Source organism: Lissotriton vulgaris, chromosome 8, assembly GCF_964263255.1.
Source record: "Lissotriton vulgaris chromosome 8, aLisVul1.2, whole genome shotgun sequence".
Lineage (NCBI taxonomy): Eukaryota > Metazoa > Chordata > Amphibia > Caudata > Salamandridae > Lissotriton > Lissotriton vulgaris.
In genome coordinates this window covers 155,737,804-155,753,154 of record NC_141696.1, presented here as the reverse complement: position 1 = coordinate 155,753,154, position 15,351 = coordinate 155,737,804, and the positions used below count along the sequence as shown (strand labels likewise).

General features: G+C 43.5%; 14 non-coding genes across 14 annotated transcripts; all 14 read left to right on the top strand.

The window, feature by feature from the left end:
- Nucleotides 1-1,921: 1,921 nt before the first annotated feature.
- On the top strand, nt 1,922-2,004 carry TRNAL-AAG (transfer RNA leucine (anticodon AAG)). The gene has a single exon. It is a non-coding gene; the product is annotated as a tRNA-Leu (tRNA).
- A 1,739-nt stretch (nt 2,005-3,743) lies between these two features.
- On the top strand, nt 3,744-3,826 carry TRNAL-CAG (transfer RNA leucine (anticodon CAG)). The gene has a single exon. It is a non-coding gene; the product is annotated as a tRNA-Leu (tRNA).
- A 191-nt stretch (nt 3,827-4,017) lies between these two features.
- TRNAL-AAG (transfer RNA leucine (anticodon AAG)) lies at nt 4,018-4,100 on the top strand. The gene has a single exon. It is a non-coding gene; the product is annotated as a tRNA-Leu (tRNA).
- Nucleotides 4,101-5,124: 1,024 nt separating this feature from the next.
- On the top strand, nt 5,125-5,207 carry TRNAL-UAG (transfer RNA leucine (anticodon UAG)). Its single transcript has one exon. It is a non-coding gene; the product is annotated as a tRNA-Leu (tRNA).
- A 632-nt stretch (nt 5,208-5,839) lies between these two features.
- On the top strand, nt 5,840-5,922 carry TRNAL-CAG (transfer RNA leucine (anticodon CAG)). Its single transcript has one exon. It is a non-coding gene; the product is annotated as a tRNA-Leu (tRNA).
- Nucleotides 5,923-6,113: 191 nt separating this feature from the next.
- TRNAL-AAG (transfer RNA leucine (anticodon AAG)) lies at nt 6,114-6,196 on the top strand. The gene has a single exon. It is a non-coding gene; the product is annotated as a tRNA-Leu (tRNA).
- Nucleotides 6,197-7,934: 1,738 nt separating this feature from the next.
- Nucleotides 7,935-8,017, top strand: TRNAL-CAG (transfer RNA leucine (anticodon CAG)). Its single transcript has one exon. It is a non-coding gene; the product is annotated as a tRNA-Leu (tRNA).
- A 192-nt stretch (nt 8,018-8,209) lies between these two features.
- TRNAL-AAG (transfer RNA leucine (anticodon AAG)) lies at nt 8,210-8,292 on the top strand. Its single transcript has one exon. It is a non-coding gene; the product is annotated as a tRNA-Leu (tRNA).
- A 1,739-nt stretch (nt 8,293-10,031) lies between these two features.
- Nucleotides 10,032-10,114, top strand: TRNAL-CAG (transfer RNA leucine (anticodon CAG)). Its single transcript has one exon. It is a non-coding gene; the product is annotated as a tRNA-Leu (tRNA).
- Nucleotides 10,115-10,305: 191 nt separating this feature from the next.
- Nucleotides 10,306-10,388, top strand: TRNAL-AAG (transfer RNA leucine (anticodon AAG)). Its single transcript has one exon. It is a non-coding gene; the product is annotated as a tRNA-Leu (tRNA).
- Nucleotides 10,389-12,127: 1,739 nt separating this feature from the next.
- TRNAL-CAG (transfer RNA leucine (anticodon CAG)) lies at nt 12,128-12,210 on the top strand. Its single transcript has one exon. It is a non-coding gene; the product is annotated as a tRNA-Leu (tRNA).
- Nucleotides 12,211-12,401: 191 nt separating this feature from the next.
- TRNAL-AAG (transfer RNA leucine (anticodon AAG)) lies at nt 12,402-12,484 on the top strand. Its single transcript has one exon. It is a non-coding gene; the product is annotated as a tRNA-Leu (tRNA).
- Nucleotides 12,485-14,223: 1,739 nt separating this feature from the next.
- On the top strand, nt 14,224-14,306 carry TRNAL-CAG (transfer RNA leucine (anticodon CAG)). The gene has a single exon. It is a non-coding gene; the product is annotated as a tRNA-Leu (tRNA).
- Nucleotides 14,307-14,497: 191 nt separating this feature from the next.
- Nucleotides 14,498-14,580, top strand: TRNAL-AAG (transfer RNA leucine (anticodon AAG)). The gene has a single exon. It is a non-coding gene; the product is annotated as a tRNA-Leu (tRNA).
- The last annotated feature ends 771 nt before the right edge of the window (nt 14,581-15,351 follow it).

Genomic DNA, 15,351 nt, shown 5'->3' with positions numbered 1-15,351 from the left:
TTTCAACTGCAAATTAATTTGCCCAATTCTGTCTTCAAGCTCGTATAATATTCTTCTAGCACTCGTGGTGTTTTATGTGTTTTTTGGGGGGTGCTTAAAAAGTCCCTTTTATTAATGAAATGGGTTACATTCAGTCTTGTGATATTTTTGGTTTCCAATAAGTAGATTGTTAATTTTATGTAACCTCATTTTCTAATGCTCCATTCAAGAGATGTTTCCACTATGAAATGCAGAGCAAGGGGAAAGAGCACAAGTGATAGAGCGAGTGAGTGAGAAGGGGTGTTGAGGAAGGAGAGAATGAAACAAAGACAGAGTGAGTGAACAGCAGGTAGGCCTAGAAGAGGAGACTAGAAGTGAAGGCGACATAGTTTTCCCTGCTTTTGACCTCCCACCCATCCCAAACTGACCACAAACGTACCATCTATGCAACGTTGGTATGCAGAAATTCACGTCTCAGCCAGTGAGGGTAAGTCCCAGGCCAGGGGCTAGAGAGCAAAAGACTGCATGTGCTCAGACGTTCCCTGCTAGGGACAGTTGATCTGAAACAAGGTCTGCTCTCTTGTATCCAGCAAGGATCTAGAAATCCTGCATGAATCTGCAAGGCACAATGACAGCATACATTTGCATAATATGCCCCACCTTCTGCCTTCCTACTTCCTGTGCAGTAGTTGTTTGTGTAGAGAGAGAGGTCGCAGGCAAGGTAATTTTGTGAGTAGGATACAGGACCCTAAATAGCTGGTGAGAGGTATGAGGTTTTCTAAAAGCATAAAAATTGTACACCTGTGAAATGAAATGCTTTCACATGTGATCTTCTGTGTTTATTGTCCTGTGCATAAAGTTGCACCTTGTGTTTGAAGGTTTAAATTATTTCAGGCTTGCATGGAGGCAGAAATTTCTGAGTGACTTTTATACATTTCTTAAGACTCAGCGCTGTCAGGATGGCCGAGTGGTCTAAGGCGCTGTGTTTAGGCTGCAGTCTCCTCTGGAGGTGTGGGTTCGAATCCCACTACTGACATGACTTTTGGAGATGTAATCTCCTTTTTCAGGTTAACATCTGATGGAAGTTGCATCTGTTGGACTTCACCTAGGATGTGATTCCGTCCTCATCTAGTCAAGAGAGCTGGGGTTTCTCATATATTTCGGTTGTATAAAGTCTTGCTGACAAAGTGCAGTCCTTACTATATGAGCATAGGACCCATGTAAGAGCTCATCTGGAAGAGTCATGCTCTTGTATGCCCTGGCCAGACAGGCCATGCAAATAGGGAAGAATGCCTAGCATCTGGTAGACAGTTGGACTCCAGCACACTTACGGCAATTTCCTCAGGGCTGTGATCAGGGGCTGCTTAGATTTGCGTATTCCACCCTATGTTGTGACATTGAAATTCCTTGTTGAATTTGCTTTAGCTAGCCAAGAGGTGGCTGTTGACTCAATTTCAAAGCAGCTTTGGGCCTTTCAAGTGGCTGGTTAATAGCACTTTCTCTTTGTTTGCCTTAAAGGTCTAAAGAGTTCTTCATAGGTACTGCTCTCTATGGATTGTTCAAAGATCTGTTGGAAGTACTTATAATAGGATAAATAAATTGAGGGCATGCCTTTTCGGTACCCCACTTGCATGGCTGTCTGGCCTGTGGAAGGTTCCACAAATGCAAGTCAGGATGGCCGAGTGGTCTAAGGCGCAGCGTTCAGGTCGCAGTCTTTTCTGGAGGCGTGGGTTCAAATCCCACTTCTGACAATTGTGTGTTTACTCTACTTTTTTCTTGAGAGAGAAAAAATCTGATCATTTCCCTCACATGGGCTTATATGGTTGTCTACTTGGAAAAGTGCAGTGAGTTTTTTTCTTGCTCTAGCCACTCATGACCTAAGATGTGTGCTTTTTTTGGTTCACAATATCTTTCCCTCTCTGTAGATGATCAAGTAAATGTGGTCAGGATGGCCGAGTGGTCTAAGGCGATGCGTTAAGGCCGCAGGCTCTCCTGGAGGCGTGGGTTCGAATCCCACTTCTGACAAAACTTTAAGTCCATTTTGTCTCTGAGTTCTTTTAGAATCTCAGCTAAAAATTGGCAGTGCATATAATATCTGAATAAGTAACAAACTTCAGTTTCAACTGCAAATTAATTTGCCCAACTCTGTCTTCAAGCTCGTATAATATTCTTCTAGCACTCGTCGTGTTTTATGTGTTTTTTGGGGGGTGCTTAAAAAGTCCCTTTTATTAATGAAATGGGTTACATTCAGTCTTGTGATATTTTTGGTTTCCAATAAGTAGATTGTTAATTTTATGTAACCTCATTTTCTAATGCTCCATTCAAGAGATGTTTCCACTATGAAATGCAGAGCAAGGGGAAAGAGCACAAGTGATAGAGCGAGTGAGTGAGAAGGGGTGTTGAGGAAGGAGAGAATGAAACAAAGACAGAGTGAGTGAACGGCAGGTAGGCCTAGAAGAGGAGACTAGAAGTGAAGGCGACATACTTTTCCATGCTTTTGACCTCCCACCCATCCCAAACCGACCACAAACGTACCATCTATGCAACGTTGGTATGCAGAAATTCACGCCTCAGCCAGTGAGGGTAAGTCCCAGGCCAGGGGCTAGAGAGCAAAAGACTGCATGTGCTCAGACGTTCCCTGCTAGGGACAGTTGATCTGAAACAAGGTCTGCTCTCTTGTATCCAGCAAGGATCTAGAAATCCTGCATGAATCTGCAAGGCACAATGACAGCATACATTTGCATAATATGCCCCACATTCTGCCTTCCTACTTCCTGTGCAGTAGTTGTTTGTGTAGAGAGAGAGGTCGCAGGCAAGGTAATTTTGTGAGTAGGATACAGGACCCTAAATAGCTGGTGAGAGGTATGAGGTATTTTAAAAGCATACAAATTGTACACCTGTGAAATGAAATGCTTTCACATGTGATCTTCTGTGTTTATTGTCCTGTGCATAAAGTTGCACCTTGTGTTTGAAGGTTTAAATTATTTCAGGCTTGCATGGAGGCAGAAATTTCTGAGTGACTTTTATACATTTCTTAAGACTCTGCACTGTCAGGATGGCCGAGTGGTCTAAGGCGCTGTGTTTAGGCTGCGGTCTCCTCTGGAGGCGTGGGTTCGAATCCCACTTCTGACATGACTTTTGGAGATGTAATCTCCTTTTTCAGGTTAACATCTGATGGAAGTTGCATCTGTTGGTCTTCACCTGGGATGTGATTCCGTCCTCATCTAGTCAAGAGAGCTGGGGTTTCTCATATATTTCGGTTGTATAAAGTCTTGCTGACAAAGTGCAGTCCTTACTATATGAGCATAGGACCCATGTAAGAGCTCATCTGGAAGAGTCATGCTCTTGTATGCCCTGGCCAGACAGGCCATGCAAATATGGAAGAATGCCTAGCATCTGGTAGACAGTTGGACTCCAGCACACTTACGGCAATTTCCTCAGGGCTGTGATCAGGGGCTGCTTAGATTTGCGTATTCCACCCTATGTTGTGACATTGAAATTCCTTGTTGAATTTGCTTTAGCTAGCCAAGAGGTGGCTGTTGACTCAATTTCAAAGCAGCTTTGGGCCTTTCAAGTGGCTGGTTAATAGCACTTTCTCTTTGTACGCCTTAAAGGTCTAAAGAGTTCTTCATAGGTACTGCTCTCTATGGATTGTTCAAAGATCTGTTGGAAGTACTTATAATAGGATAAATAAATTGAGGGCATGCCTTTTCGGTACCCCACTTGCATGGCTGTCTGGCCTGTGGAAGGTTCCACGAATGCAAGTCAGGATGGCCGAGTGGTCTAAGGCGCTGCGTTCAGGTCGCAGTCTCTTCTGGAGGCGTGGGTTCAAATCCCACTTCTGACAATTGTGTGTTTACTCTACTTTTTTCTTGGGAGAGAAAAAATCAGATCATTTCCCTCACATGGGCTTATATGGTTGTCTACTTGGAAAAGTGCAGTGAGTTTTTTTCTTGCTCTAGCCACTCATGACCTAAGTTGTGTGCTTTTTTTGGTTCACAATATCTTTCCCTCTCTGTAGATGATCAAGCAAATGTGGTCAGGATGGCCGAGTGGTCTAAGGCGCTGCGTTAAGACCGCAGTCTCTCCTGGAGGCGTGGGTTCGAATCCCACTTCTGACAAAACTTTAAGTCCATTTTGTCTCTGAGTTCTTTTAGAATCTCAGCTAAAAATTGGCAGTGCATATAATATCTGAATAAGTAACAAACTTCAGTTTCAACTGCAAATTAATTTGCCCAATTCTGTCTTCAAGCTCGTATAATATTCTTCTAGCACTCGTGGTGTTTTATGTCTTTTTTGGGGGGTGCTTAAAAAGTCCCTTTTATTAATGAAATGGGTTACATTCAGTCTTGTGATATTTTTGGTTTCCAATAAGTAGATTGTTAATTTTATGTAACCTCATTTTCTAATGCTCCATTCAAGAGATGTTTCCACTATGAAATGCAGAGCAAGGGGAAAGAGCACAAGTGATAGAGCGAGTGAGTGAGAAGGGGTGTTGAGGAAGGAGAGAATGAAACAAAGACAGAGTGAGTGAACGGCAGGTAGGCCTAGAAGAGGAGACTAGAAGTGAAGGCGACATACTTTTCCATGCTTTTGACCTCCCACCCATCCCAAACCGACCACAAACGTACCATCTATGCAACGTTGGTATGCAGAAATTCACGCCTCAGCCAGTGAGGGTAAGTCCCAGGCCAGGGGCTAGAGAGCAAAAGACTGCATGTGCTCAGACGTTCCCTGCTAGGGACAGTTGATCTGAAACAAGGTCTGCTCTCTTGTATCCAGCAAGGATCTAGAAATCCTGCATGAATCTGCAAGGCACAATGACAGCATACATTTGCATAATATGCCCCACCTTCTGCCTTCCTACTTCCTGTGCAGTAGTTGTTTGTGTAGAGAGAGAGGTCGCAGGCAAGGTAATTTTGTGAGTAGGATACAGGACCCTAAATAGCTGGTGAGAGGTATGAGGTATTTTAAAAGCATAACAATTGTACACCTGTGAAATGAAACGCTTTCACATGTGATCTTCTGTGTTTATTGTCCTGTGCATAAAGTTGCACCTTGTGTTTGAAGGTTTAAATTATTTCAGGCTTGCATGGAGGCAGAAATTTCTGAGTGACTTTTATACATTTCTTAAGACTCTGCACTGTCAGGATGGCCGAGTGGTCTAAGGTGCTGTGTTTAGGACGCAGTCTCCTCTGGAGGCGTGGGTTCGAATCCCACTTCTGACATGACTTTTGGAGATGTAATCTCCTTTTTCAGGTTAACATCTGATGGAAGTTGCATCTGTTGGTCTTCACCTGGGATGTTATTCCGTCCTCATCTAGTCAAGAGAGCTGGGGTTTCTCATATATTTCGGTTGTATAAAGTCTTGCTGACAAAGTGCAGTCCTTACTATATGAGCATAGGACCCATGTAAGAGCTCATCTGGAAGAGTCATGCTCTTGTATGCCCTGGCCAGACAGGCCATGCAAATATGGAAGAATGCCTAGCATCTGGTAGACAGTTGGACTCCAGCACACTTACGGCAATTTCCTCAGGGCTGTGATCAGGGGCTGCTTAGATTTGCGTATTTCACCTTATGTTGTGACATTGAAATTCCTTGTTGAATTTGCTTTAGCTAGCCAAGAGGTGGCTGTTGACTCAATTTCAAAGCAGCTTTGTTCCGTTCAAGTGGCTGGTTAATAGCACTTTCTCTTTGTACGCCTTAAAGGTCTAAAGAGTTCTTCATAGGTACTGCTCTCTATGGATTGTTCAAAGATCTGTTGGAAGTACTTATAATAGGATAAATAAATTGAGGGCATGCCGTTTCGGTACCCCACTTGCATGGCTGTCTGGCCTGTGGAAGGTTCCACAAATGCAAGTCAGGATGGCCGAGTGGTCTAAGGCGCTGCGTTCAGGTCGCAGTCTCTTCTGGAGGCGTGGGTTCAAATCCCACTTCTGACAATTGTGTGTTTACTCTACTTTTTTCTTGAGAGAGAAAAAATCTGATCATTTCCCTCACATGGGCTTATATGGTTGTCTACTTGGAAAAGTGCAGTGAGTTTTTTTCTTGCTCTAGCCACTCATGACCTAAGATGTGTGCTTTTTTTGGTTCACAATATCTTTCCCTCTCTGTAGATGATCAAGCAAATGTGGTCAGGATGGCCGAGTGGTCTAAGGCGCTGCGTTAAGCCCGCAGTCTCTCCTGGAGGCGTGGGTTCGAATCCCACTTCTGACAAAACTTTAAGTCCATTTTGTCTCTGAGTTCTTTTAGAATCTCAGCTAAAAATTGGCAGTGCATATAATATCTGAATAAGTAACAAACTTCAGTTTCAACTGCAAATTAATTTGCCCAATTCTATCTTCAAGCTCGTATAATATTCTTCTAGCACTCGTGGTGTTTTATGTGTTTTTTGGGGGTGCTTAAAAAGTCCCTTTTATTAATGAAATGGGTTACATTCAGTCTTGTGATATTTTTGGTTTCCAATAAGTAGATTGTTAATTTTATGTAACCTCATTTTCTAATGCTCCATTCAAGAGATGTTTCCACTATGAAATGCAGAGCAAGGGGAAAGAGCACAAGTGATAGAGCGAGTGAGTGAGAAGGGGTGTTGAGGAAGGAGAGAATGAAACAAAGACAGAGTGAGTGAACGGCAGGTAGGCCTAGAAGAGGAGACTAGAAGTGAAGGCGACATACTTTTCCATGCTTTTGACCTCCCACCCATCCCAAACCGACCACAAACGTACCATCTATGCAACGTTGGTATGCAGAAATTCACGCCTCAGCCAGTGAGGGTAAGTCCCAGGCCAGGGGCTAGAGAGCAAAAGACTGCATGTGCTCAGACGTTCCCTGCTAGGGACAGTTGATCTGAAACAAGGTCTGCTCTCTTGTATCCAGCAAGGATCTAGAAATCCTGCATGAATCTGCAAGGCACAATGACAGCATACATTTGCATAATATGCCCCACCTTCTGCCTTCCTACTTCCTGTGCAGTAGTTGTTTGTGTAGAGAGAGAGGTCGCAGGCAAGGTAATTTTGTGAGTAGGATACAGGACCCTAAATAGCTGGTGAGAGGTATGAGGTATTATAAAAGCATAAAAATTGTACACCTGTGAAATGAAATGCTTTCACATGTGATCTTCTGTGTTTATTGTCCTGTGCATAAAGTTGCACCTTGTGTTTGAAGGTTTAAATTATTTCAGGCTTGCATGGAGGCAGAAATTTCTGAGTGACTTTTATACATTTCTTAAGACTCTGCACTGTCAGGATGGCCGAGTGGTCTAAGGTGCTGTGTTTAGTCTGCAGTCTCCTCTGGAGGCGTGGGTTCGAATCCCACTTCTGACATGACTTTTGGAGATGTAATCTCCTTTTTCAGGTTAACATCTGATGGAAGCTGCATCTGTTGGTCTTCACCTGGGATGTGATTCCGTCCTCATCTAGTCAAGAGAGCTGGGGTTTCTCATATATTTCGGTTGTATAAAGTCTTGCTGACAAAGTGCAGTCCTTACTATATGAGCATAGGACCCATGTAAGAGCTCATCTGGAAGAGTCATGCTCTTGTATGCCCTGGCCAGACAGGCCATGCAAATATGGAAGAATGCCTAGCATCTGGTAGACAGTTGGACTCCAGCACACTTACGGCAATTTCCTCAGGGCTGTGATCAGGGGCTGCTTAGATTTGCGTATTCCACCCTATGTTGTGACATTGAAATTCCTTGTTGAATTTGCTTTAGCTAGCCAAGAGGTGGCTGTTGACTCAATTTCAAAGCAGCTTTGGGCCTTTCAAGTGGCTGGTTAATAGCACTTTCTCTTTGTACGCCTTAAAGGTCTAAAGAGTTCTTCATAGGTACTGCTCTCTATGGATTGTTCAAAGATCTGTTGGAAGTACTTATAATAGGATAAATAAATTGAGGGCATGCCTTTTCGGTACCCCACTTGCATGGCTGTCTGGCCTGTGGAAGGTTCCATAAATGCAAGTCAGGATGGCCGAGTGGTCTAAGGCGCTGCGTTCAGGTCGCAGTCTCTTCTGGAGGCGTGGGTTCAAATCCCACTTCTGACAATTGTGTGTTTACTCTACTTTTTTCTTGAGAGAGAAAAAAATCTGATCATTTCCCTCACATGGGCTTATATGGTTGTCTACTTGGAAAAGTGCAGTGAGTTTTTTTCTTGCTCTAGCCACTCATGACCTAAGATGTGTGCTTTTTTTGGTTCACAATATCTTTCCCTCTCTGTAGATGATCAAGCAAATGTGGTCAGGATGGCCGAGTGGTCTAAGGCGCTGCGTTAAGGCCGCAGTCTCTCCTGGAGGCGTGGGTTCGAATCCCACTTCTGACAAAACTTTAAGTCCATTTTGTCTCTGAGTTCTTTTAGAATCTCAGCTAAAAATTGGCAGTGCATATAATATCTGAATAAGTAACAAACTTCAGTTTCAACTGCAAATTAATTTGCCCAATTCTGTCTTCAAGCTCGTATAATATTCTTCTAGCACTCGTGGTGTTTTATGTGTTTTTTGGGGGGTGCTTAAAAAGTCCCTTTTATTAATGAAATGGGTTACATTCAGTCTTGTGATATTTTTGGTTTCCAATAAGTAGATTGTTAATTTTATGTAACCTCATTTTCTAATGCTCCATTCAAGAGATGTTTCCACTATGAAATGCAGAGCAAGGGGAAAGAGCACAAGTGATAGAGCGAGTGAGTGAGAAGGGGTGTTGAGGAAGGAGAGAATGAAACAAAGACAGAGTGAGTGAACAGCAGGTAGGCCTAGAAGAGGAGACTAGAAGTGAAGGCGACATAGTTTTCCCTGCTTTTGACCTCCCACCCATCCCAAACTGACCACAAACGTACCATCTATGCAACGTTGGTATGCAGAAATTCACGTCTCAGCCAGTGAGGGTAAGTCCCAGGCCAGGGGCTAGAGAGCAAAAGACTGCATGTGCTCAGACGTTCCCTGCTAGGGACAGTTGATCTGAAACAAGGTCTGCTCTCTTGTATCAAGCAAGGATCTAGAAATCCTGCATGAATCTGCAAGGCACAATGACAGCATACATTTGCATAATATGCCCCACCTTCTGCCTTCCTACTTCCTGTGCAGTAGTTGTTTGTGTAGAGAGAGAGGTCGCAGGCAAGGTAATTTTGTGAGTAGGATACAGGACCCTAAATAGCTGGTGAGAGGTATGAGGTTTTCTAAAAGCATAAAAATTGTACACCTGTGAAATGAAATGCTTTCACATGTGATCTTCTGTGTTTATTGTCCTGTGCATAAAGTTGCACCTTGTGTTTGAAGGTTTAAATTATTTCAGGCTTGCATGGAGGCAGAAATTTCTGAGTGACTTTTATACATTTCTTAAGACTCTGCGCTGTCAGGATGGCCGAGTGGTCTAAGGCGCTGTGTTTAGGCCGCAGTCTCCTCTGGAGGTGTGGGTTCGAATCCCACTACTGACATGACTTTTGGAGATGTAATCTCCTTTTTCAGGTTAACATCTGATGGAAGTTGCATCTGTTGGACTTCACCTAGGATGTGATTCCGTCCTCATCTAGTCAAGAGAGCTGGGGTTTCTCATATATTTCGGTTGTATAAAGTCTTGCTGACAAAGTGCAGTCCTTACTATATGAGCATAGGACCCATGTAAGAGCTCATCTGGAAGAGTCATGCTCTTGTATGCCCTGGCCAGACAGGCCATGCAAATAGGGAAGAATGCCTAGCATCTGGTAGACAGTTGGACTCCAGCACACTTACGGCAATTTCCTCAGGGCTGTGATCAGGGGCTGCTTAGATTTGCGTATTCCACCCTATGTTGTGACATTGAAATTCCTTGTTGAATTTGCTTTAGCTAGCCAAGAGGTGGCTGTTGACTCAATTTCAAAGCAGCTTTGGGCCTTTCAAGTGGCTGGTTAATAGCACTTTCTCTTTGTTTGCCTTAAAGGTCTAAAGAGTTCTTCATAGGTACTGCTCTCTATGGATTGTTCAAAGATCTGTTGGAAGTACTTATAATAGGATAAATAAATTGAGGGCATGCCTTTTCGGTACCCCACTTGCATGGCTGTCTGGCCTGTGGAAGGTTCCACAAATGCAAGTCAGGATGGCCGAGTGGTCTAAGGCGCTGCGTTCAGGTCGCAGTCTTTTCTGGAGGCGTGGGTTCAAATCCCACTTCTGACAATTGTGTGTTTACTCTACTTTTTTCTTGAGAGAGAAAAAATCTGATCATTTCCCTCACATGGGCTTATATGGTTGTCTACTTGGAAAAGTGCAGTGAGTTTTTTTCTTGCTCTAGCCACTCATGACCTAAGATGTGTGCTTTTTTTGGTTCACAATATCTTTCCCTCTCTGTAGATGATCAAGTAAATGTGGTCAGGATGGCCGAGTGGTCTAAGGCGATGCGTTAAGGCCGCAGTCTCTCCTGGAGGCGTGGGTTCGAATCCCACTTCTGACAAAACTTTAAGTCCATTTTGTCTCTGAGTTCTTTTAGAATCTCAGCTAAAAATTGGCAGTGCATATAATATCTGAATAAGTAACAAACTTCAGTTTCAACTGCAAATTAATTTGCCCAATTCTGTCTTCAAGCTCGTATAATATTCTTCTAGCACTCGTGGTGTTTTATGTGTTTTTTGGGGGGTGCTTAAAAAGTCCCTTTTATTAATGAAATGGGTTACATTCAGTCTTGTGATATTTTTGGTTTCCAATAAGTAGATTGTTAATTTTATGTAACCTCATTTTCTAATGCTCCATTCAAGAGATGTTTCCACTATGAAATGCAGAGCAAGGGGAAAGAGCACAAGTGATAGAGCGAGTGAGTGAGAAGGGGTGTTGAGGAAGGAGAGAATGAAACAAAGACAGAGTGAGTGAACAGCAGGTAGGCCTAGAAGAGGAGACTAGAAGTGAAGGCGACATAGTTTTCCCTGCTTTTGACCTCCCACCCATCCCAAACTGACCACAAACGTACCATCTATGCAACGTTGGTATGCAGAAATTCACGTCTCAGCCAGTGAGGGTAAGTCCCAGGCCAGGGGCTAGAGAGCAAAAGACTGCATGTGCTCAGACGTTCCCTGCTAGGGACAGTTGATCTGAAACAAGGTCTGCTCTCTTGTATCCAGCAAGGATCTAGAAATCCTGCATGAATCTGCAAGGCACAATGACAGCATACATTTGCATAATATGCCCCACCTTCTGCCTTCCTACTTCCTGTGCAGTAGTTGTTTGTGTAGAGAGAGAGGTCGCAGGCAAGGTAATTTTGTGAGTAGGATACAGGACCCTAAATAGCTGGTGAGAGGTATGAGGTTTTCTAAAAGCATAAAAATTGTACACCTGTGAAATGAAATGCTTTCACATGTGATCTTCTGTGTTTATTGTCCTGTGCATAAAGTTGCACCTTGTGTTTGAAGGTTTAAATTATTTCAGGCTTGCATGGAGGCAGAAATTTCTGAGTGACTTTTATACATTTCTTAAGACTCAGCGCTGTCAGGATGGCCGAGTGGTCTAAGGCGCTGTGTTTAGGCTGCAGTCTCCTCTGGAGGTGTGGGTTCGAATCCCACTACTGACATGACTTTTGGAGATGTAATCTCCTTTTTCAGGTTAACATCTGATGGAAGTTGCATCTGTTGGACTTCACCTAGGATGTGATTCCGTCCTCATCTAGTCAAGAGAGCTGGGGTTTCTCATATATTTCGGTTGTATAAAGTCTTGCTGACAAAGTGCAGTCCTTACTATATGAGCATAGGACCCATGTAAGAGCTCATCTGGAAGAGTCATGCTCTTGTATGCCCTGGCCAGACAGGCCATGCAAATAGGGAAGAATGCCTAGCATCTGGTAGACAGTTGGACTCCAGCACACTTACGGCAATTTCCTCAGGGCTGTGATCAGGGGCTGCTTAGATTTGCGTATTCCACCCTATGTTGTGACATTGAAATTCCTTGTTGAATTTGCTTTAGCTAGCCAAGAGGTGGCTGTTGACTCAATTTCAAAGCAGCTTTGGGCCTTTCAAGTGGCTGGTTAATAGCACTTTCTCTTTGTTTGCCTTAAAGGTCTAAAGAGTTCTTCATAGGTACTGCTCTCTATGGATTGTTCAAAGATCTGTTGGAAGTACTTATAATAGGATAAATAAATTGAGGGCATGCCTTTTCGGTACCCCACTTGCATGGCTGTCTGGCCTGTGGAAGGTTCCACAAATGCAAGTCAGGATGGCCGAGTGGTCTAAGGCGCTGCGTTCAGGTCGCAGTCTTTTCTGGAGGCGTGGGTTCAAATCCCACTTCTGACAATTGTGTGTTTACTCTACTTTTTTCTTGAGAGAGAAAAAATCTGATCATTTCCCTCACATGGGCTTATATGGTTGTCTACTTGGAAAAGTGCAGTGAGTTTTTTTCTTGCTCTAGCCACTCATGACCTAAGATGTGTGCTTTTTTTGGTTCACAATATCTTTCCCTCTCTGTAGATGATCAAGTAAATGTGGTCAGGATGGCCGAGTGGTCTAAGGCGATGCGTTAAGGCCGCAGTCTCTCCTGGAGGCGTGGGTTCGAATCCCACTTCTGACAAAACTTTAAGTCCATTTTGTCTCTGAGTTCTTTTAGAATCTCAGCTAAAAATTGGCAGTGCATATAATATCTGAATAAGTAACAAACTTCAGTTTCAACTGCAAATTAATTTGCCCAATTCTGTCTTCAAGCTCGTATAATATTCTTCTAGCACTCGTCGTGTTTTATGTGTTTTTTGGGGGGTGCTTAAAAAGTCCCTTTTATTAATGAAATGGGTTACATTCAGTCTTGTGATATTTTTGGTTTCCAATAAGTAGATTGTTAATTTTATGTAACCTCATTTTCTAATGCTCCATTCAAGAGATGTTTCCACTATGAAATGCAGAGCAAGGGGAAAGAGCACAAGTGATAGAGCGAGTGAGTGAGAAGGGGTGTTGAGGAAGGAGAGAATGAAACAAAGACAGAGTGAGTGAACGGCAGGTAGGCCTAGAAGAGGAGACTAGAAGTGAAGGCGACATACTTTTCCATGCTTTTGACCTCCCACCCATCCCAAACCGACCACAAACGTACCATCTATGCAACGTTGGTATGCAGAAATTCACGCCTCAGCCAGTGAGGGTAAGTCCCAGGCCAGGGGCTAGAGAGCAAAAGACTGCATGTGCTCAGACGTTCCCTGCTAGGGACAGTTGATCTGAAACAAGGTCTGCTCTCTTGTATCCAGCAAGGATCTAGAAATCCTACATGAATCTGCAAGGCACAATGACAGCATACATTTGCATAATATGCCCCACATTCTGCCTTCCTACTTCCTGTGCAGTAGTTGTTTGTGTAGAGAGAGAGGTCGCAGGCAAGGTAATTTTGTGAGTAGGATACAGGACCCTAAATAGCTGGTGAGAGGTATGAGGTATTTTAAAAGCATAAAAATTGTACACCTGTGAAATGAAATGCTTTCACATGTGATCTTCTGTGTTTATTGTCCTGTGCATAAAGTTGCACCTTGTGTTTGAAGGTTTAAATTATTTCAGGCTTGCATGGAGGCAGAAATTTCTGAGTGACTTTTATACATTTCTTAAGACTCTGCACTGTCAGGATGGCCGAGTGGTCTAAGGCGCTGTGTTTAGGCTGCGGTCTCCTCTGGAGGCGTGGGTTCGAATCCCACTTCTGACATGACTTTTGGAGATGTAATCTCCTTTTTCAGGTTAACATCTGATGGAAGTTGCATCTGTTGGTCTTCACCTGGGATGTGATTCCGTCCTCATCTAGTCAAGAGAGCTGGGGTTTCTCATATATTTCGGTTGTATAAAGTCTTGCTGACAAAGTGCAGTCCTTACTATATGAGCATAGGACCCATGTAAGAGCTCATCTGGAAGAGTCATGCTCTTGTATGCCCTGGCCAGACAGGCCATGCAAATATGGAAGAATGCCTAGCATCTGGTAGACAGTTGGACTCCAGCACACTTACGGCAATTTCCTCAGGGCTGTGATCAGGGGTTGCTTAGATTTGCGTATTCCACCCTATGTTGTGACATTGAAATTCCTTGTTGAATTTGCTTTAGCTAGCCAAGAGGTGGCTGTTGACTCAATTTCAAAGCAGCTTTGGGCCTTTCAAGTGGCTGGTTAATAGCACTTTCTCTTTGTACGCCTTAAAGGTCTAAAGAGTTCTTCATAGGTACTGCTCTCTATGGATTGTTCAAAGATCTGTTGGAAGTACTTATAATAGGATAAATAAATTGAGGGCATGCCTTTTCGGTACCCCACTTGCATGGCTGTCTGGCCTGTGGAAGGTTCCACGAATGCAAGTCAGGATGGCCGAGTGGTCTAAGGCGCTGCGTTCAGGTCGCAGTCTCTTCTGGAGGCGTGGGTTCAAATCCCACTTCTGACAATTGTGTGTTTACTCTACTTTTTTCTTGGGAGAGAAAAAATCAGATCATTTCCCTCACATGGGCTTATATGGTTGTCTACTTGGAAAAGTGCAGTGAGTTTTTTTCTTGCTCTAGCCACTCATGACCTAAGTTGTGTGCTTTTTTTGGTTCACAATATCTTTCCCTCTCTGTAGATGATCAAGCAAATGTGGTCAGGATGGCCGAGTGGTCTAAGGCGCTGCATTAAGACCGCAGTCTCTCCTGGAGGCGTGGGTTCGAATCCCACTTCTGACAAAACTTTAAGTCCATTTTGTCTCTGAGTTCTTTTAGAATCTCAGCTAAAAATTGGCAGTGCATATAATATCTGAATAAGTAACAAACTTCAGTTTCAACTGCAAATTAATTTGCCCAATTCTGTCTTCAAGCTCGTATAATATTCTTCTAGCACTCGTGGTGTTTTATGTCTTTTTTGGGGGGTGCTTAAAAAGTCCCTTTTATTAATGAAATGGGTTACATTCAGTCTTGTGATATTTTTGGTTTCCAATAAGTAGATTGTTAATTTTATGTAACCTCATTTTCTAATGCTCCATTCAAGAGATGTTTCCACTATGAAATGCAGAGCAAGGGGAAAGAGCACAAGTGATAGAGCGAGTGAGTGAGAAGGGGTGTTGAGGAAGGAGAGAATGAAACAAAGACAGAGTGAGTGAACGGCAGGTAGGCCTAGAAGAGGAGACTAGAAGTGAAGGCGACATACTTTTCCATGCTTTTGACCTCCCACCCATCCCAAACCGACCACAAACGTACCATCTATGCAACGTTGGTATGCAGAAATTCACGCCTCAGCCAGTGAGGGTAAGTCCCAGGCTAGGGGCTAGAGAGCAAAAGACTGCATGTGCTCAGACGTTCCCTGCTAGGGACAGTTGATCTGAAACAAGGTCTGCTCTCTTGTATCCAGCAAGGATCTAGAAATCCTGCATGAATCTGCAAGGCACAATGACAGCATACATTTGCATAATATGCCCCACCTTCTGCCTTCCTACTTCCTGTGCAGTAGTTGTTTGTGTA